The sequence below is a fragment of the Caloenas nicobarica genome, chromosome 8 (genome assembly GCF_036013445.1).
Source record: "Caloenas nicobarica isolate bCalNic1 chromosome 8, bCalNic1.hap1, whole genome shotgun sequence".
NCBI lineage: Eukaryota > Metazoa > Chordata > Aves > Columbiformes > Columbidae > Caloenas > Caloenas nicobarica.
Window position 1 is genome coordinate 8,513,601 of NC_088252.1, and position 21,898 is coordinate 8,535,498.

The window sequence follows — 21,898 nt, forward strand, 5'->3', positions numbered from 1 at the left end:
TTTTCAGGTCACCTGATTTGGTGCAGATTTCCACATGGAACCTTTTGAGGATAGATGCTAAGAGGGGACTGCTGTTCCCTGGTACTTTAGTGGCAGAACCTTTATACTGGAGAGGACCTCAGCTCAAGAGAAACATGTATTATAGTTGCTGCTTCTTCTAAATCCATTTCTTGTTTTTGCTTGAAGTTCACATGGGAAGAAATCTCCGAAGCTTAGTCATTTGAATATTGACATGTCATTATCTAGGTTCAAGAGTTTCTGTCATCCTTTCAATCTCGGATAATTGATAATTTCTTAATGTTACAATGAATACAGTCTTTGAGTCAAATGAACTTTCTTGTTCTTGTTTTCCTAATTTTTTGACAGTTTATGTGTATGGATGAAACTGGTGGAAAAGGGGCAAGTGGACCGTAAATTGGGAGCAAATAATAGCAACTCATTGTGCAAATGAAGATAAGAATTTATTTGGGACCTGTGCATGGTCCACAGCATGAGTTTACCTACACCTGCCTCATTGAATGAGAGCAACACAATTCTTGCATAAGAAATCCTTCTCAAATTAGTTAGCACTGAAATTAACATAAAGTGAGCTGGCTAAAGAGCTATAATTTTGCTTGCAGTTAATCATTACTCTGTGGTAAATATTCATTTGGCTCTATAAGAAACGTTCTTCATTTTAGTGTGTTCATTTAGGAAAGTCAAGGAGTTACTTAATATGCATTTTCCATATATTGAAACATTCTTTGCGTTCCTCTTTGTTCCTCCAACACTTAGTGAAGTGTATTGCAGCATAACCACCCTCCCAGTGGATTCTAAGACGAAAACAAATCTCGCTTTAATTTAACAAACTTAGGTTTACAGGGCAGTGCAAGGAAATTAAATTATCTGTTTGCAAACACAGTCCTGTTTCTCAAGAAACATTTTTAATATCACTTGCAATTTTCATGTAACTCTTTCCATTGTCAGTTTTTAACTGTTGTGGCTGTGCCATTAATCAAGAGTACAGGCAGAAGGGCAATAACTCAGACTTTGTCAGTGATAGGTTTTACTGGTTTGCGATTTTTAGCAAAGACTGCATTCGTGGTGGCTATTCTAGATTGTGGGCCCAAGGAAAGGTGGGGATGATGTCAAAGAGGAGCTTACTCATCTGTAAGGTACATCCAGAGTGTAGTGGTTACAGTGAGGGAACTATCAAGTTCACTTATACTTTGCTGTGGTCCTGGAAAACCGTATTATCTATGTCTTTCAGATGCCCAAATCATTCCATATATATTTTGAATACTTAGTTTTTCAGTTCACAGCTCAGTTCTCAGTTTGCAGTTCTCAGCTGCTATTGTGTTATGCCAGTGCTAGGCGTATAACACCCTATAGCTTTTTAGCACCTTCCAGCACCTATGGAAACAAAGTTCTGTCAAAATTATGCACCCTTACAGAGGTAGCTCATTTCTGTAGAAACAAATTATCCTTCTATTAGAAGAAATGGCAAAAGTCATTGCATAAGAGCAGGTTATATTTTTTTCAGCACGATGAGCTTTATCAGAAACACTAATTTATTGACTCTGAAAATTTACAGGAAAACTAGCCTTGATGCTAGCCTAATGCTAACCTTGATGAGCCTTTCGTTAAAAGCATTTCCTCAGGTATCTGATGAAAGTGATAAGATAAAGTGAGAGATCCTCATCAAACCCATAGCCTAGAGATTAATATATTAGCCTTATGTGTGGGATCTGGACTCTCGTCTGAATTGTTTGTATCCCAACCAATTGTTGTGGAGCTGCTTTCATGCCAATATCTTATCTGCTCTGTTGTGTTTCTGTTTATTTTTCCTTTTAAATAAAAAATCGAAATGTTTTGGGTTTGTTGTGACACAAAATAGAGAATATTTTCTGGATGTTTTCCAAAGCCAGGGAACTATTTCTTTGTGTCTTTATATGGCTCTTATTTCATATAGTGTTCCTGTAATGCATGGTTTCCTTTGTCCTCCTACAGCTGTGGAGGAGAACAAGGGCTTCTCTTCCCCTGGTCAGTGTGCTCAGGGCTGCTTGGGTTGTCATTCTGCCACAAGAGGGAAGGCATTTGTCTGACACTCCCATCCCTGCACAAGAAGCAATAAAGCAAGGAGGCAAACTAGTCTTCGTAGTAAACAGGGCAGGCACGATAAGGTGTACCTCAAACATGAGGAGATTCAGTATCTCCTCAGATAACATGCTTTTCTGAATGGTGGTTCCTTATGGATCTTTCATTGGGATGCTGTATGGTGTATGGCATCTGTTACTGCTCTTAGATACAAGTAATCCCAGAGCACTAAGTATTTGCAGCTTTGGTATGTAGGCATTAAGTTGTAGTAATATGAACACAAGAACATAATTGTGTGGACTGTAGAGGTGCCTGAGATAGCAAATTAGATCTCAACCAGTCTCAGCAAGGGAAAGTGTCATAGTTGTTGTTTTAGAGAATGTCATTCACTAAAAGAGTGAGGATTTGTGAAGGAGGTCTTCTTCACAAGGCTGATTGCCCAAAGGAGTTTTCATTAAAGGTAGTTCTTGTAGGTAGGTGCGTGTGCAGGGAATATTTCTTTAAGCAACTAAGGTGGTTGTGGGAGTTTGCTAATACATGTCTAGTTGTACCTCTACTTCCGGCTCCTTTGAGTGGAAACACCACTGGCATTAAGCTGGTTATGAAATTGTAACCGATTAAGTTTGGTATTACTTCAACCTAATGCACGGGGGTGTATGTTAAAATGACATATTACTATGATCTCTTTTGGTTCTCTGTCATAGAGCTTATAGATCTGCTTTGTAGATATGAAGTAAATATTTACATTCATTCTTTTTGAAGAAAGAAGGACATTATGCTGATGATACACAGCAGCTCTCGCTAGGGTGCTGAAATAGGAATGAAGGAGTATGAGGATTTCTCTGCTTGTGTTTGTGCAGTAGCCACAGTCCAGGCTGGTGTGTGAGAGGGTTACCTGATACTAAAGACCCTGTGGCATTTCAGCTCTGCAGTGTGAGTTTAAAAAGCCTGTAGATGCAGGCTGTAGCAATCTGTTGTTCTCAGACTGAATATAAAAAGGACTTCAGGATGGGGGGAAAGGGCATAACATACACTTGCAAGAAAAAATTCTGTAATCTGTTTTCATCAGTAGTAAAGCATAAGAAAGTTCCTGTTGTGGGCAAGTACTTCCTGCTTCTGCATTTCATGACTCCACTGTCCCTATTGTACTGTGGGGTTATAGTAACAATGCTGGACTGATTTTGATTTTTTTTCTGCTTTGTTTAAGCTTATATCCATTTTTTCTTGAACCAGCTAGCCCATGTTTTACAAATTCCACACATATAATTGTGTTCTCCATGTGATCCCAAAATACTGTGGGTGAAAATAACACTTTTTCTCCCACTTCTTCTTTTTTTTTGGAATAATTTTTTGATACTGAGGTAACTTGAATGGTCATATTACAGTGTGACTTCATAGCATGATCCAATGCTGGTTCCCTGTAGGGGTGAGCAAGCAGTGAGTGCCATATGTACTCGATTCTGTCACTGGGGAAAATATGTGTGAAAGTGGGGCAAATTCAGTCAAAGTTAACACCGTCCTGCTTGAAGAAAAATAATAATAAAATGTGACTGTGACTTAGTGAATAATTGAATTCATTTCTAAAGGTGATTGCAATAAGAATGGTAGCTCATTAGTGGGGAGAAAAAAACCCTGCCTTTTAAAAATTAAATATTTTCTGTAAACCTACTCAGATAATCCCATTACCATCCTAGCACATGCAAGGAGATTTTAATGTGGTTGTGGTCATCTTTTATATCGTTACATAACTGAAATCACATATGGTGTGACAAGATCAAAGCAGGTAGTCTAATGCATTGGAGAGAACTGAAGTAACCTGTGCACAGACCGTTTAGTGAGTATTGATTTCTGGCAATTGATTTTTTTAAGGTTTTTTTATTTGCTATTTGCCCAGTTGCAGGTATGTAGCATGATTCATCATAATTTTGCAGATAAAGGAGATTTTTTTTTTTTTTTTTTTTTAATCAGAATATTGTCCACAACTTGAAATACATACTCACTGCTTCTGGTTTTATATGCCCATCTCTTCTCCATTTGAAAAGTTATGCCCGTGTACTCCATGCAGCCTTTTGGACCAAAAACCCCCCAAAAAAGTCTGTCACAAAGGGTAACCAGTATCATTTATTACAAACGACACTTCTGTACCTACTATTGTTGCAAGTAGGGCTGCCTCTGACAGGCTTATCTTCTGCAGTTGGCAGTTTGGCACTTCACATGGCAGATAATCTATGCAGATACTGATCCAGCAAATTAATCTGTCTTAATGTGTTGAAAATCTACAGATGTATGCCCATAACTCAATTAACTCACATTAAAGACTTAAGACTAGAACATTCAGTGCAGAGCATGTTATATACTCTTCGTCCAACACTGTTTAAACATGCATCCATTTTATTAACTGTAGCTAATGCATATTGTATGAAACCTAGGTAAGATTTGATATTCTCCTTATTGTCCCTAAATAATTACAGTTTAATCAGTTCATTTAGGAAAGTGTAGCAGAGATGGGAATTGTCCTGTTGTCTTGCTATTAGCATGAAGCTAATTTTCAAAGTATTAGTTTTAAACTAAAAAAAAAAAAATAAAATGTCATTCTTTCTAATAATTTAAAATTGGGTGGGACTGTTACATTATTTTCAGTAGAAAGTAAATGCTGTGGTCATCTTTTTCTACAGCTGAATTGTTTCATCTCTTAAAAAAGGGATGTCAGATCTTTATTCAGTTCGACATTTCATCCTACTTCAATTATATTTTCTAAACAAAGATCCAGCTTAGAGGCTGATGAAACCCAACACTGACAAACCATTATTCTTGCCTCTTGACTTCGATTAAAAAGTTCCTGCAAAGGCAAGTTATTGGTTTTATTTCTGTCATTCACACGTGTCAAAAATGTTATTATAGTAAGGTTAATAGAGATAATAGTAGTTGTATACTTGTCTGTTGCATAGTCTTCAAGTTAGTTTTGAAAGCAGAGACTCTTACTGTGAATACATTCATATGACTGTCACCTTACATGTGAAAAAAAGTTTAATTCCTCTGCCACGAAGCCACATCTAGGGAAAGGACTCATACTCCCAGCCAGAAATTATTACACGTAAGTCTTCAATTTGCATTACTATCTAGAAACATTTTCTTCTTCCATGGGGGAATGCAGCTGGGCTTCTCCAGGAGCAAACGGAGGACCTGGAGTATCTGTCTAGTTCCTCTGTGTTCCCTTGCTGCAGAGGAGATGAAAATAACACCATCTTTAGTAGAAAGTGGCTTGTGAAACCCAAAGGCAAGTTGTTGTTCATGACAAAAAATAAGTGGGCAGGTTCTTTATCTAGTGGCAAAGCAATGATTACAAAATCATCTATGTCCTTTCTAGATTTGTCTGTTATGCATATATTTTATCTGTAGTACCTATACTGTATATATTTATAAGAGATTTTATCCCCCTTTGCATTTTCATCTCCAGGTTCCTTTATGCCATGATAATTACCATTCTATGTTTCACTTCTGTGATGTAGCTTTGCATTGTCCTTCACTTTTTGATCTTGTAGTTGCTACACACTATTAAGGTAAATGATGTCCTAACTGACCACTTAATAGATATTTTCTTCACTAGTGACATAGCTCTCCCTCTTTTCATGTTGGTAAAAAATAATACAAGTGGGCAAGTTTGTTCTCTATACATTTTAATCTTACACATCTCAAAAAAAAGAAAATCCATGCCACTGTTAGTGCAAATAGTAATAGAATTAGTTTTTCCTGCTGCTTAACAAACAAAAAATTGTCAGTAAAAAAAATAATAAATAGATCTATTTATAAACACCATGTGTTTTCATATACATAGACTTAGGGCTTACAGGTCTCATGAACTGGACTGGAGTGTATTCCTAATTTTTAAAAACCTCATTTGTTAACACCTGAATGGAAGTCAAGGAAATGATAGTACTTAAAGGAACAGAATTATGGCTACAAATAAAATCTGCAAAAAATATACTGTCTGAATAAAGTAATGGTAAAGGAGTATTTGAGGGATACTGAGTGCACAGCTAGAAATGTTGCTCAGACTTCTGGTTTCATTTTTATAAAAAGTGCAAAGAGCAATATTTAAGTTATAGGGATTTGAGGACATCTGCAAATTACTGAGAACAGCAAGAACTACAAACAGCCACAAAGCTATTTGTAATGTCTTCAAACAAAAGAACAAGGACAATATGCTTCTATTCAAATAGGGTGGCTATACAGAGAAATAATATTTTTAAATGGTTTTATATCTACAATTTAGTCATTTTAAACTGTCCAAATAGCAGGCGTTGGGTTTTGTTTGTTTTGAGGGTTTGTTTACCTGCTATTTACCGGTTACCTGTTATTTTTTCGTTTATTGTTAATAAAAAAGCAATATTCAGCTTCTTCAGGGATTAGAATGGATGCACCTGCAAATTATGTTTGCAAACCCAGAAATCTAAGTTAAGAGAAAGAGAGAAAAGGACTGGGGACTGTTCAATACTCTGTTGAAAGAGATGAGGAGGGTTATTTCCCAGTAAGTAACTGCATTGTGGCTTCTCGGTTTTATGCCCATTAAAGTGAAGTTCTGTGGCCCCGTGATTCCTATCAGCATGCCTACTCTGTCTTCCTAAGAAAGCTTTTGCCACAATTCAGTTATGACAGAAACTATGTAGTAGTGAATTGTGATAGTTTAATTTTAATTTATTTTTTTCTTATTATTCAGTGAGGTGCTGCTTTGGGAGGTATTTCTTTAGAGATTAAATGTCAGCTTGAGAATTCAAAGTGGAGTGCATGGGGCAAGCAAGGAGGTCAGGAGGAACCATGCCTGTTCTGCCAAGTTTGCTTTCTACGTAACATTTGCCAAAGTTGAAGCTCCAACAGCTTTTCATCCAAAATACTTGTATCATGCCACTTAAGTATAAACCATTAATTTTTTTTACTGCTTTGGAATTTGGGTAGATGTAGTTAGGGGCTTTGAGGGCACCTATAAGTGATTAAAGATCTTTAAAAACAAAACCGAACTCACCAGTTGGTTACTGCTGTGAGAACTGTCTTGGGGTGCCCCCAGCTGAGACCTGTGAATCATCCATGAGTACTTGTGATCTCATTGCAAAGTCAAACTGATGCTAAAGCCTTGACTTTGCACTGGAATGGATTGGTAGCATTCATAAGTTCAGTTACAGCTCAAGTGATTTATTTTGAATATAGTGAATTGTGCAATGCAGTCTGAATATTGCAATATACTCTTAATTATCATCTTCTAGAACCATATTTATTTCTAAAAATAAGGATCATGTTGTTCACTTCAGCATCTGCCATGATACCACTTAGTGTGTTAGATCTCCAGTAAAAGTATAATACTATACAACTATGTTTATATGCCTGTGTTCTGAGAAACATCTAGAAGGAAATTATGAGGGAAAGACCTTATAAAAAAGGTATGTTTGGTCTGCATATGGCCCATCATAGTAACTGATATTCCAGATGAATATTGATAAAAGTATTTTTAAAAGCATTAAAAAGTACTCTTAACTATTGCCCATCCATTTTCTTTTTTCAATGTGGTCCTGAATATACTTCAGCATGATCCATCTGAATGTGCATCGTTCCTTATGGAGGAGAAATTTGTATTGACACATCATAGCCATTATATAAAGTTATGCCAAAACTGATATTAAAAAAGAAATGAAAGAAAATATTGATCTAAAAAGTAAGAAAGAGGAAAAAGGTAAAGATTCTTTGATCAATATCAGAAGCAGTCAAAGATGAATGAGTACAAACACTGACAGATGTACAGGAAAAAAGTTCATTGTGTTTATCATCAAAAAGTTACACAGGCAAAAGAAACAAACAAGCAAACAAAACCCCCACAAGCTCTGAATCTTACTAGTTTTTTAACTTGCTGTGTAATTGCAATGCTGATGAATAACAGTTCATCGTGGCTATGCACCGTGCAAGTCCTATGAGACTTATTGCAGCAGTAATATTTTCTGTGTGCTGATGTCTCTGCTAGCAAAATATTCTGCTATGAATGACATTGTGAATCCTTGTGATGCTTTTTGGATCTGAACACTGTCTCAGCCATGTGCCATCAGTCATCTTCTCTTGTGTAAAAAGGATTTTTATTTTAACCTTGTTTAGTTCAGAAGGAAAAACAGTTACTCGTTTTGGTTAGTGCTAATGCTTAGAGGCTGTAACAGGGGGTAGTTTCAAACCACTGCACTTCGGAAATGTGCATGCTGATGAGAACTTTTATTTTTCATTATGATCTAGTAATGTAGTGATAAGGCAAGTAATAGCCCATACCTAATGATTTCACGTCCAAAGACTAAAAGTATTACTGCAATATATTTAGTGGCAAGTTCTGAGAAAGAATTGTAAAACCATTTCCTTGTGCATTCTTACTAGATATGTGTACATTGTTTAGCTGTCTAAGGAAAGGTTTGTACAAAGACAAGAAATAAGATGAGGATACCTGATTTCTGATTGTGCTCTCTTCTGAAGAGGAAGCAGCTGAACCAATGTTCCCGTTTGGTCTGCAGAATGCATGTGGAACAAGATGACAATCTGTTTTGAAGGCAGACAGCAGAAATTGGGTACTTGGGGTGAAGGTTCATGTGGACTGCTTCTCATTAACGCTTCTGGTGCAAACAGTGCAAGCTGACCACAGGATAAAATCAGAAGCAGTACCAGACACTGGAAGGACACATTGAATTTTTGAATTAGTTTAGACATAGCCTTGGGGTCTCACTGGGATTAATTCACCAAAGATTTTTCAATCCTATCTCCTAGGTGTGTGAAAACATGATCGCGGCCTAAGACTAGAGTAATCGCATTGAAGTCTGTGATACTATTTCAGATCGCTATGGTATAGTTGAGATGTGGAATTTGAGGCACTGTTTGTTGCACAGAAGCTTTATGAATCTGCAGAATCCTCCAGGTATTTTTTATATCCTGCAGAGGAAAGCAACTTCCTAATGGACACCATTGTGAGGGGAAGGTGGGGGTGTGGGAAGATGGCAATTTCTTGTCGCTTGCCTTACCTTTGTTAGGAGAGTGATGCTGGTGTGAGAGGGTAGTTACAGAAACACTGCAGCCAGTGAAACTTTTGGCAGTAGTGCTGACTTACATCGCTCTCAAGTGTCCATGAAATTATGACTTGCACAGGGTTACTCTTCCTGCTTCTGTAAAAAAGGTTTAGTAATTAACCTGGCCAAAACATTTCTCTGTAGAATATGACTGACTTTTTTTTTTCATGCTATGAGTAATTTTTAAAAATACTTTTTTTTCCCCTCATTGTTAAATCCAGTGGTTATAACTGATTTGATGGGACGTTCATTTTCTTCCTTTAAACTCATTTCTTTGACAATGTCCTTCAGCTGCTAGTGCCTTTTCCATCAGTCCTCTGTTAGTTCTCAGATTTTGCAGGTGACTGGTGGATCTCTCCACCAAGAAGGCACTGCCTTTGCACCACGCTGCCTGCGCGGCCATGTGCCAGCATCACCCCATAGTGTTACACAGGGGAGAGCCTCCTCTTGCAGTGCTTTCCCTGCAAGTGTACTGGACAGGACCTTAGTGCTCGCGCTTTGCCTGCTCAACCTGTTCCTTAAGGATTGGGTATCATGATGGAGGCTGCTGAAGGTGTTTCTGCCTCTAAACTGTCCTGTTAACATATCTAAACAGGCTCTATTCCTGCAAACAGTGCTTAACAAACAAATGAAACCAACCAAACCAGCTTTGTTCCACAGAGACTAAGAAGAAGAAAACCAACATGACACCACCTCCCTGCCCCCCAATCCTAGGCAAAATGTTGATAGACTGGAAATAGTAGTGATCAAGGGGAGGAATGTGGAAAGCAGCTGAGATTCTGCTTTGTAAGGGGATTTTGTTTAACTTGATGCACCAAGCTAGAAGTTTGAAGTAGTTCAGGAGCTGATTCAGAGCTGGACATAAAGTCCCTGCCTTGGGGGAGCAAAGTTATCTGTGAAAAACATGGGGCAAAAGGCAGGGCACAAGAACTTTCAGCCAATTAGTTGTAATCTTGGCAATGGCAAACCTTTGAGCTTATAGTGTCTCTAGATTCATCGTCACCTTTAAATCAGTTGCTCAAACTCTTGGGGTTTTACTTATTCTAACTCCAGTGAGAATGTGATAGGCACAATAATCGTAGACTTTTCTCTTTTGTTCAGTTTTAATTTTAGCAAAGAGCAGCGAAAGGAGAGAGCTGATGATTTATTTTGTTGACATGACACTTACGGCAGTGTTGAACTAACAAGGGCCCTACCTAGAAAATTCAGTGACTTTTTTTCTTAATTCCTCCTCACAATCATATAAGCGCAAGGCCCGTGTGTTTTTACCACTTTGTTATGCAAATGTGCTCTGTAGTATCGGTGGTAACATTGATGAAAATATGTGCAGCATGTGTTAGGGCAGCTTGCTTGTCATCATTTCCCTCTGTCATCTGCATCTTGTTAAAATGTATGAACACATTTGATACGTTTGAACGATCTTGTCTGATGTGTATCTACGAGAGGCAGTGGCTCCCAAAGCCTTGCTCCTGCAGAGCTCCTTCAAGATCTCACATATGTGAGCTCTGCTGTTTGCCCTCCGTCATCTGGGACCCCGGTTTTTCTGAGCTCGGATCAACCCCAGAAGGGACTAGGGACAGTGAGCTACCACTCCTGTCGGGAGATTCAAGTTGACATCCTTAACGTAAAGGCACTCGATGTTTTGCTTTGAAAAAGAAGATACTTTAGAAAGGTTGTGAAGCCCTCCTCTAGATTACTTGTCCCTTTTGACAGCAGATTTTTTTCTGCTTTGTGTTTGGGGACTACTGATATATGAGACTAGTCAAATAGAAGTGGTCCACTTTTGCCCCTTCTTTTTGAACCATAGCAGTGCTTTGACCTTTGTCAGACAAGTGGCTTCAGTTGCTTTAAACATGAAGTGATTTGAGATTGTAGATTTTATAACTGATACAAACTCCATTAAGTATCTTTTTTTTTTCTCCTAAAGCCAAGTTAGTATTTTTTTTTCCTTTATTTTACTCCTCATTTATCCTGATTTCTTAGGGGAAAAATATAGATTACGTTTTTACTCTATTTGTTTTAGGAAATGTGGACTACCTTAAATTTTGTTCCTTTTTTCTTTTTTTTTTCATCTGTGCTATAACAGTAAAGGTTGATGAGCAGTGTTGAAGATGTGCTGATATAAACACAGCCAATTGCCAAATCCCTGCATCAGCCTTGTTAAATGCGTGTTTACATAATGATGTGGTATCATTTCCGCATTTATGTAGTTGCAGGCACTTTCCTGGGTTGCCAAGCTTGATACAAACATTCAATTATCTTTGCCGTTTCTTGTTTTATTTTTATATATAACAATTTTAGTGCTTTTAAGTGTCACTGTCAAGTTACTGTGCATGGATCTTCAATGAATGAAGTTTCAAAGTAATCAAAAACCTGGAGTTAAATGTGTGTGTTTGTTTGGGTTTTTTTAATCCACAGGAGACTCTGGACAGTTACAAGCATGTTTCTAGTTAAAATAAGAATTGTAAATGTTGTACACTTCAGCTGAGGACATGACATATTCAGTCCTTTCTGCCTTTGCACATGTACCATGAGATCTTTAGGATTTCTATTTATTTGCAGAATGTTGTCTTCATCATTTCCCTTTTATTGTTACCCAGCATATATGCTCATTCATTGATATGGTTCAGCTGTGGTTATCGCAAAGCTTTTATCCTCTATTGGTTTGTATTGAAGTGTATTTTCTGTTATGGCTTTTTATGTGTACTTGCCTTTGAACTATACTCGCTTGTTCCATGTATTTTGTATTTGACATGTCATATTTCTTATCACTTCCCATGTTGGAGCCAGAACCTGTTTTGGGGGATGTAAAAATTAAAAGCAAGAAGATCAGACCACTTTTTTATTAGCAAATCAGATTTCGTGAGGGCAGAGTGTCCTTTGAATATATCATTGAGTATGTAATCAATGGACGAAAGATTCTGATTATCAGCAATTATTTCTGGGGAAACAAGCCTCAGAAGAAGAATATCAAGAGAGCTCTTGCTTGAAACTGATACACAGAAACTGTCTGGAGTTGTTGCTTTACGAAGCCCAGAAAAAAAGTCCTCCTTTATGTTACCCACATTTTCAAGTAATCATTGACTATAGCCAGGGTGACATTTTGAAATACCAAAAGTAATGATATCTGGGTGGTGAAATGTATAAGATCTGAAATACTGGGAAAAAATGAAGTTTATTTCTTGAAAATATGTCCAGGAGTTTTAACCTTTTCTTCAGATTTTATAGGAACAATTTGTATAGTTTTATGCCCAAACCTAATTTTTCAATCAGGTTGTAAGAAATACCAGAAATGTGACTTCAGTCACCTGTGCCTTTGACAGCATCCACTAAAGTTAATGTAACAAGTTAAGTTGGTGGCTTTTTTTTTTTTCCCCAAATGGAAACTTGGTTGAAGTATTCTTTCAAAATTCTGTTGCTTGCTAAAATGCATAAATGTGCATAATGAGGGGTAAAACTGACAGGACATGTCTGTCACCGAAGTAATGAATATGAAATGATCAATTTGAAGTGAATGAAGTGTAAAATATATAATTATCATTCATTGTTCCATACCTTTTGCAATAAAAAGCATGAAATGAAATTTGTAATAAAGTGTGTCCCATCTGCAATGTTGTAGGACAAAAGCTGGTATGTCATGGATCAAAATCAATCTTACTTATTAGAAATTCATAAAAGTAGCTGTTAATTAAGGTCAAAGTGATGAAGCTGGGAAAAATAGTATTTGGTACTTAGATATGAGACATAATCAATTAACTAAAAAAACCCCAAAATGTGTAGAAGATGAAATTTCGTTTTTCTTCCATAATTCTGTCTTCCATTTGAGAAACAAGTTTATCTACATGGGCCAAAGCCCTGGAAACTCTCTTTACAACAAGTAGCAGTAATTAAGAAATGATCTATGTAGTTATCTAGGAATAAGTAATGAATTGAAGCTTAGCCGTTTTTAAGATTAGGGACAGAAATGAATGCTGAATGAATTTGTAGACAGAAAGGTAATATCTTATGCAAGTACTCATGCCAAGCTGTTCTGATCAAAATAATTGGTTTAGTACTATATAATACCTTATTTGGAGGAAAAAAAAGTATTGATTACATCCAGTCTTTCAGAGTTTCTCAAAATTAGATGTTTTCTCTGAGACACGTATTTTGGTTTTGGTGGAGCTGAGTTGTCAGCTTCTAAACAATATACATACAAAGGGATTGTGGTGCCTGAGGGCTGGATGTTCTGTGTGTCTGACCATTGATTATTTCACTTGTTTGTCTGCTTGGCAGTCCTCTCGTATATCCCATAAAGCAATATGATGGTTTACGCCATGATCCAAAAAAGCAGTTTTCCATCATCATTTTATTTTCCTATATTTGCTGTAGTCCAGTCAGCTGACCTAGTGGCTGGCCCCATAACTCATGGGCCACGTGTGAGTTTCATGGAATTAATGAGACTTCTGTTCCCAGAGTGCATGTGCTAACTGACAAGCAGCAGGGCTGTGCTAGAAAAGGAGGTGCCCAATCGTAATGCCTGTTGTTGGGAAGAAGAGGAATCACTGTGGCAGATGTCACTTGGTTGCCATGCGAGTGAAACGTTCCATCCCTCATCAGAGAAAAGGAATCCGTTGGGAATTGTCATCTTCCATGTGTGACCCAGTTGCAGACCTTCTGTGGGTTTTAACAATGAGGAGATTTTACTATCTGGTCTTAAATAGTCAGAAAGACTTGCCATAGTTTTTTATTTACCGTGTGGTCCCTTGTACAGTGTGCCACAACTCTAAAAGTGTTTTTTTGGCTTTGTGCGAGTAGGGCAGAAACATAGACAGGAACTAATCACTTTTGAAAGAGGAAAAACTCCCAAAAGAAACCTGTGACTAACATTCATGTTTGTATCTGAAAGGCTGTGCAGAGCCCAGAATGGTGGCTTCACTTATGATTAATAACAGAACGATGGAATAAAGGTAATCCATACATTCAAGTGATCTCCAAGTTTTTTTCCTGTAGTTGGAAATCTCCTTCCTCACTCATTTATATGAACAGGCTGAAGTGAGAGGGACAATTGTACAGGGAGGTCACTTGGATTACTGCTGGAAAGCTGTCTGAAATCATTGTGGAAGCTGATAGATTGCTGTCATTCCTAAAGAGGCTGAAATCTAACAAGCCTCTTGGCACTGTGCTCGGGGTCATATGGGGACAGGAATGTGTTGTTTGTTGGTGCAACGTCCAGCTCTGACTGGAATAGGGCTCAGTGCTCAGTAATTCTGATTCCTGATACAGGCAAATTCTGCCACATTTTCACTCTGAACAACAACTGTACTCAAAATTTATTATTTAAATACGTAAATGTGGATATATTTTCAAATGTGTGGATTGTACTTTTGAACTAGGCTGTTTGCAACCTGATTTCTATGTAAATAGACTGATAAATTTCAAATAATCTAGATATTAGGAATTAGGATGTTGAGGGGGAAAAAGAGAAAGAAAAAGAAGTGACCATTTTCAGGTTGAAATGCGGAACGTATAGGTGAGAAGGTTTTGTGGAAAGAATAAATGATTGAAATGAGATGAGTGATAACTTTAGGTTTAAAACTGTAGAAAATGTACTAAGAGAAAGAAGATTGCCTTGCAAAAAAATAGAGACTGCGTTGATAATGAAGAGGAGCATGAAAGACAAATTAAACATCATGTTATAAAGTCAGAGATGCTTATAAACAGAAACAGTCTCAGAGCTTAAAAAAAATACTTATTTCAGGTAGTTCCTAGGTCTGACCTAAGCTATTAAAATAAATGAAGTAGAAAAAAAAAAATGTAGATAGAACATGGCTGAAAAATGCAGTACTGTTATGAAAAGCAGGATGTCTTTATGATTGACACACAATTAAGGAGTCTGTGCTATCAAAATAGCGTGGCACTAAGTGTTATAAAGGTTACAATTTCATAAGATTTTTAAAATTTATTTTAACCTCATAATCTAATAGTCGTTTTAACTTTGAATTCTTCAAAATACCATTCTTAACCTCAGAGTGTTGTTGAAGCTCTTGAGACATAATTGCATAAAAACTGTTACCTTAATTTCTGTTTTTAAAACTTCAACTCTGAAGTTGCTATTTACAAAGAAAAAGTGTTGCTAACCTGAACGGAAGGAGGAGGTGCTGAAAAACAAGTACCTTTGAAAATGTGCTCAGCAAATGTTAAAATTTCTAGTGTTCTCTAATAGTTACAATGTTAACTTTAGAGATGTCATAACTGAGACCATTCATAGGAAGAAATGCCGGCAATTGGAATTCCCTGGTTTTAATATTTCAGGCAATCAGAGAGGCATACATGCAAATTTGTTCTTTAGATAAACAGGGGACCTTGCAGATCTCTAACTCCTCGATGAGGTCTATCCTTTGGTGCTATTAGGGGATGATTCTTGCTTTTCTGCATAATCTTTTTGTTTGTTTGTTTCCGATGGCAACACACTGTCTCAATAAAAATGTTTGCTAGTGATCTGTGTGTTCATAATCAGCACTGCTTTAAATATCTGGATTATTTACCAGATATTGATATCCAGTCCATGAAACAACTGTGCTGGAATCCCTGTTCAGATAGTATCGCCTGACAAAACTCTTCAGAGTTTATTGTTTATTTAAGGAATAGGGACCAGAGTCACGTTTATTTAAGTGTGTGCTGTAAACTCTCATAATGGAAAAATAAATTCAATTTCTGAACAGGTGTCAGTCCAAAAAAAAAAAAGAAAAGATAAAGCATATGAGAATGGAGCAGCTTCATATAATGAACATGGAGTTGTTAGATACTGAAGAAAGTCAAATGAAATTACAGAGGGGTTTAAATGTTGTGAATCTTAAGCTTTTATGTATTTTAAGATCAGAATGATGCTGCTCATAAGAAATTTGTGTTGAATCATTGGTCATCGTTGGTAAGCAAGAAAAATGAAATGTTTTTTGAGTATAACTACATACATAGGAAAACACAATCTCATTTGTTTGTGACCTTTTTCTGTCCTTGTGACATGCACGAAAACTTTTTTATGCTACTAGATACTTTCCACAAGGTTTTTAACTGTATAGACGTTTATGTATGAGGACTTAATCAGATATATGCTGTTGAAGTTCCCATGGTTAGTTGTGGAACAGACTCATCATCTAATTCCGATTTTGTTCCTTTATATATATGTATATATACATATATCTATGTATATCTATGTATATATACATAGATATATGTATATATACACACACAGGCAACTTCCTGGTGTGAACACTGAAGCATATAGTCTGTGCTAGTTCAGAATTCAGTTTTGCATTCTCTGTAGTCTTATTTGTTATGACAAATATCAACAGATAAATTTATAAGGACTGGACATCTTAATCAAGGAGACAAAATCTGTTTTCTGTTAATAAAAATAACCTGTAATCTTAGAGGCATTTAGAGGTACAGAGAGCACTACTATGTGGTATGTTACCTAAAAGATGACAGTGAGGCAGGATAAAGGTCTATTCTTATATGCATATGTAAATTCAAAATGTGCTTCTTAGAAATAAGAGTCAAAAGTAAAAATGCTGCTAAAATTTTTACATATCAGTATCTTGGGTATAGTTTTGTGAAATTTGTAGCTAGGCTTTTTTCCTGAACAGTACAGCTTTGGGTTGACCAAAACTTTTAGTAAGTTCCTGTTAAATGCTTAGTAATGATCTGATCAGTGTTAAAAACAGTATTTTGCCTCCACTCAAAAGCTACCCATATTTTTACATGAGAATCAAGAATATTTACAGATACATAATCATCAGAATAAATATAGAAATAGCTAATAGGTTGCGGCCTAATATTATCAAATTCATTAGACAAGGCGCTTGATGCTTTTGGTGAAATAAGCTTGTGATAAGAATGAGCTATTAACAAAGGAGTCATCCACCTCAGTTTTTCCCCTTTTTTAATGTAAGAACAGATTTTGTTAATGGGAATTGTCATTATTGAAAGGCCTTCTCTTGGGAACTAGAAAATGTGCTTATGGCAGAAGACTTTCTCGTGCAATCTATTTCATGCAAAATAGGTTTTTGTTGTGCAGTATGCTAAAACCAGTGCCAACGTATCTGTAAGATCTCCACTGAGTAATTTAATGTTGCTGAGATGCATTGCTTATAATGTATTCTTTAGTTAAAATGTTCTCCAAAGAGTTCACGTCTCATAATCACATATCATAAATTATATGAATTCTGCTTTAACTGAACTTAGTGTCAAAGCTCACATTGCCTTAATTGGGGCAGGAATTTCACATTATTGTTTTATATAAAAGCACAAAAGTGGTATGATTTAAAGTTATCTATCTAAAAGTAAACCCGGAACATAACTACTGATGTTTCAGTAATTTAGGCAATGGCATCACATGGAGAACTAAGTGCAAGACAGAAGAATAAATTTCTTCTTTACCATTTGTCTTTGACAAAATATATAAAATGTGTTTTCATTTTCTTTTGTATGTGGGGAAATACAGCATTCCGTTTTATGCTGATATAGCCACTCAATGTTTCTTTTAATAATGCTGAGAGAGATTTAATCCTGTAAAATGCAAACATTTATTTACTTCTCCTACTTGCCAGCCATTTTTAGTTTCCACTTCTTGCTTACTTCCTTTTCCCTCAAAATGCATTTATCCATGTCCTTGTTTTCTCTGCCTTCTAGAGGAAGACTTGAATTCTTTACCAAATTCCTAATCCTCATTTCTTTAGCAAGCTGACCCCCAAAATCCGCCTATCTTTTAAACTCTTTGTTCTTAGCTGCTGCTGTATGAGATTTTAGATTTCATTTGTGTCTTTGCTTTCTAATCCAGGTTTGCATCTCTGGTTGCAGCCTGGAGGAACTCAGGTCTGTGTTAAAAAGTTACCTGTGCACAACACAGTCATGCATATGAACTATGTGAATAGGACTTGCTTGAAACCACAATATTTGCAATATTCCAGTTATAGGAATATCAGTATCAGTTATATCTGTAACTAGAGTTACTGGAGACTCATCTCAAATTTCTGTTAAGGATTTGAGTTTTCAAAACTTTTAGCTTGATCACGTAAAGTGAACATGGCACAAGCCACATTGGTGAATCAAAATAGTCTTCTGACCTCTTCTTCCCCTTTAAAGTTGCTACCTTGATCCAGTGCCAGGCCCATTAAAACTATCCAGAGAAAAAGCCATGGGATTTTAACAACGGACAAATTCTATTTTTTCAGTGGCCTTTTTTTTCTGAAATAACCTGAAACAATGAACTAGAACTCTAACCCTTGGTGACCCCACAAGTCTAACTCTGGTATTTACCCAGCAAAGTGACACCCCAAAGAAGGAGTGGACTGCCCAACCAATGGCATCCGGATCTGGGGAGGAGATTTTTTCAGCCATAATGACCGTGCATTGTAGATGTTGACATGTCAACTGCATCATTAGGATTTTTTGTTAGGCACTGTCCTCCTAATAAGGCATTAGAAGCATTCTCTTTCTTTGTTGTACAAGATAAATACTCGCCGCTTGTAGTGCAGACTGCATAAGGCATGAGGTTTGGACTCTTATATTCTACAGAAGTTAATGGGATTTCATGCATATGTCTAAAAGGTTTTTTAAGCATCCTCACTTTGGCTGTTTTTTAGAGGAAGGCCATTGACATTTAGACAAGATTCCAACAAGCTGAGCTGAAGCTCATTGAAGTTAGTAGATGAAAGGATTTAGAGCTGAACTAAGTGGTAAGAAAGCTGAAATTTTCTGCCAATTTTCCTGGAATCAACAACCTCTTTAAGCTAGATACAGACATGAGAGAATATATTATCAGTACTTTTAAAGGGAAAATAGATTCATTGTGCTATTTCGGAAAAAAAATAAAGAAAACATTTGTATTCATAAAGCAATTCTTAACCCTTATATTTTTCTGCCTCAAATTTTAACTCCCTAAAGTTTAAAAATCAGCAGTTAAATCAGATAGGCAATATTGACTCTGCCCTAGTGTCAGTAATTACAACCTCCTAATCTTTGCTTTTTTTTTTTTTCCTTTCATAGTTCTTTTATAAAGTGTTATTTTTGGATCAATGACATTTTATAAGGATTTTCAGTCAGAAACCATCTGAATTTTAGAAATACCATTGTGCCATGTTCCTTGTACACATGCTGCTTTCCACCCACTCCCCCGTCTGAAACAAGTGTCTATCTTAGGTTATAGAAAATATGTCGGTTTTTCTCATAAGATGATGTCCTCATACATTTTTTTCTATATCGTGGTCCAGTTATAATAATACTTCTGCACTGATAAATTGCATCTGTGCTCACCCGCGTTGAGATTTGGATTTAATTTACAGGGAGTATGATTGCCTTCAGAAAGCCCTGTGCATGTCTTGCAGTCTGATAAAGCAGGCAGTCGACTTTTAATATTGTAGACATTACAGACACAGTGGTCTGTGTACCTGTACTCATAGTAAAGGACTTTTTGGTAGATCACCAAAGCGCTTGGGATGGGAGGTGGTTGATATTTTCTTCTCCTACTGCTGCCGTATCAATGTCTTCTCTGTGATTTTGTTCTCGGTTTCTGCTTCAGAGCTTCCCATGGGCAGTTCAGTGCAGGTGGAAAGTGCCCAGATGCAATCACAGTTTGTTAGGGGGGTTTGGCATGAGGAGTTGGTTGGTTTTGTTACTGTTTATCAGGTGACAGGTAGCAGGGTGGGTTTCCGAGCTTGCCATCTGGAAAGGCTGAAACCCAGGGCACTGTGTGTGCAGAGGATGGGGAAAAGGCATCAAAGTAGAACGCAGGAGTTTGGCATATTTTGTGATTCTAAACATCTTCTGGACTTTCTGTATTAATTTTGCTAAATTTTGGGGCATTTTCTTGACCTGACTTTCAAGACAACATTCCAGGGCACTTGAGGTTTCCTGCAGACTCTACAGAATAAGTTTGTTTTTCTTCTGCCTTTTTCTGCTTAATTGTTTTACATGCCAAGTGCATTTGCAGATGGAACACGGAGTGGCAGTTTTCTAGCAAGATGGTTTAATTACATCTGAAGGCTTGTAATCACAAGCTTTGGTGGGCCAGACTATGAAAATGCAGTGTAAATGATGCATACAATTTTTAATGAATTGACCTCTAACTGTAATAAGGGAAAAAGATTAATTACCTTATCCTAGATGCTAGAAATAATTTACGTTATGATTTTATACAAATAGCTACTAAATTATAGGAAAGGAGGCAAGTTTAAAACAAACAAAAACCCCCCAAACAAACAAACAAACAAAACCCCAAACAAACCAAAACAAAAAAACCACCCATAGCATAGCTATATTTCGTCTGTACATCTTAAATAGATGTGTGTTTGAATTCATGAAGGCATCATACTGATTTCAGCTTTTACCCAGCTAGACAAATGCAAGGAAAAGGTAAATGATAAATGCTTTCAGATAAGATCTTTTGTAAAAAAGATGAAAACATACTTTTCTCTCTCTTTTCTTTTTATTTTTTTTTTACAGTTTTAGAGTTAATGTAAGCGTGATACTACTTAATATGCCTTAAGAGGGAGAAGAGTTCTCGTATAGGTCTTACCTGCTGAGTATCCAGCTTGTTTCCTTTTTTTGAGTTTAGCTTACTGTATAGTACTTTGCTGTCACAGTTCCTGAAACTTCACACACAAATCTTTATATAGATTTCTTCCATCATCTTTAACAATGCAGATCAAAAAATGTAGTTTGTCTATCACTTTCTTTTATAGAACGTTGTTAATTGTGAGCACTGGTGAGAAACAGTACAGTATTTTTTAACCGTTCATGCCTCTTCTATTTTGAAAATAAAATAACAAGTTCCCACCTTATTTTGTTTCGATAAATGCAGTGTGGCATTACTGGGTCTTTGGAAACCCAACCTAAAGTTTGGCTGGTTTGGATGTAACTGAGAAAAGAATGCAACGTTAATATAGGTTGGGGGGCATTTTAAACTAAATGTGGATGGAAAAGCGTAACTGTCTCTATTTACATTAAGATATTTAGGTTCTAATCAATTATAGTAAAAAATAAGTCATTTCTTCAGATACGGCTTTGGATATCTGTCAAAAAGCTAAAACTTTTAAAAATAAAATCTACTTGGCTCGTGAGATTTGAGTAGATCTCTGTTAATATTCTATATATGTTATCTATAATAAAACACAAACTATTCCTCTAAACATAAATACAGCCTGTATCTGAACAATTGTCTTGCACTCCCAAAGAGTGTGGATGATTTCTATTATTTTAAAATTTCTGTGCCACAGGTTATACAAAGCTTGTGTAGCCGTAATTTTTCCATTGGAGATGCACCTCATAAGAGCTTGCAAATAATTTGACCTTTTACTGTGTTTCATCTCTAAGATCTAGGACTAAGTTGTAGAACTTGTTAGTAATGTACTTCTCACCCCAACATAATTTAAGGAATTATGTTTCTGTCACTGATTTTGCGGTTGTTATGGCTCATGGGACGCTAATGGAAAAAAGGTTTCTTAAGCAAAAGTGCCATCCAAAACTATTCTGTAGAATCTATAGTAGGAAGAAAGGGGCTTTTTGTTTGCTTGGCTGGTTTTTGGTAGAGGTTTTTTTTGTTCTTGGTGAGTGTTCAGACAATTAACATAACCAGGAGGAAGGAAAAGCTGGATTTGGTACTTGAACTTTTAGTTGCATAAGGAGTTCCTTTTTCATGCAAATTCCTTTTTACGAGTTCATTATTTTTAAATTGTGTCTGGCTTAAATCAAGAGATTGC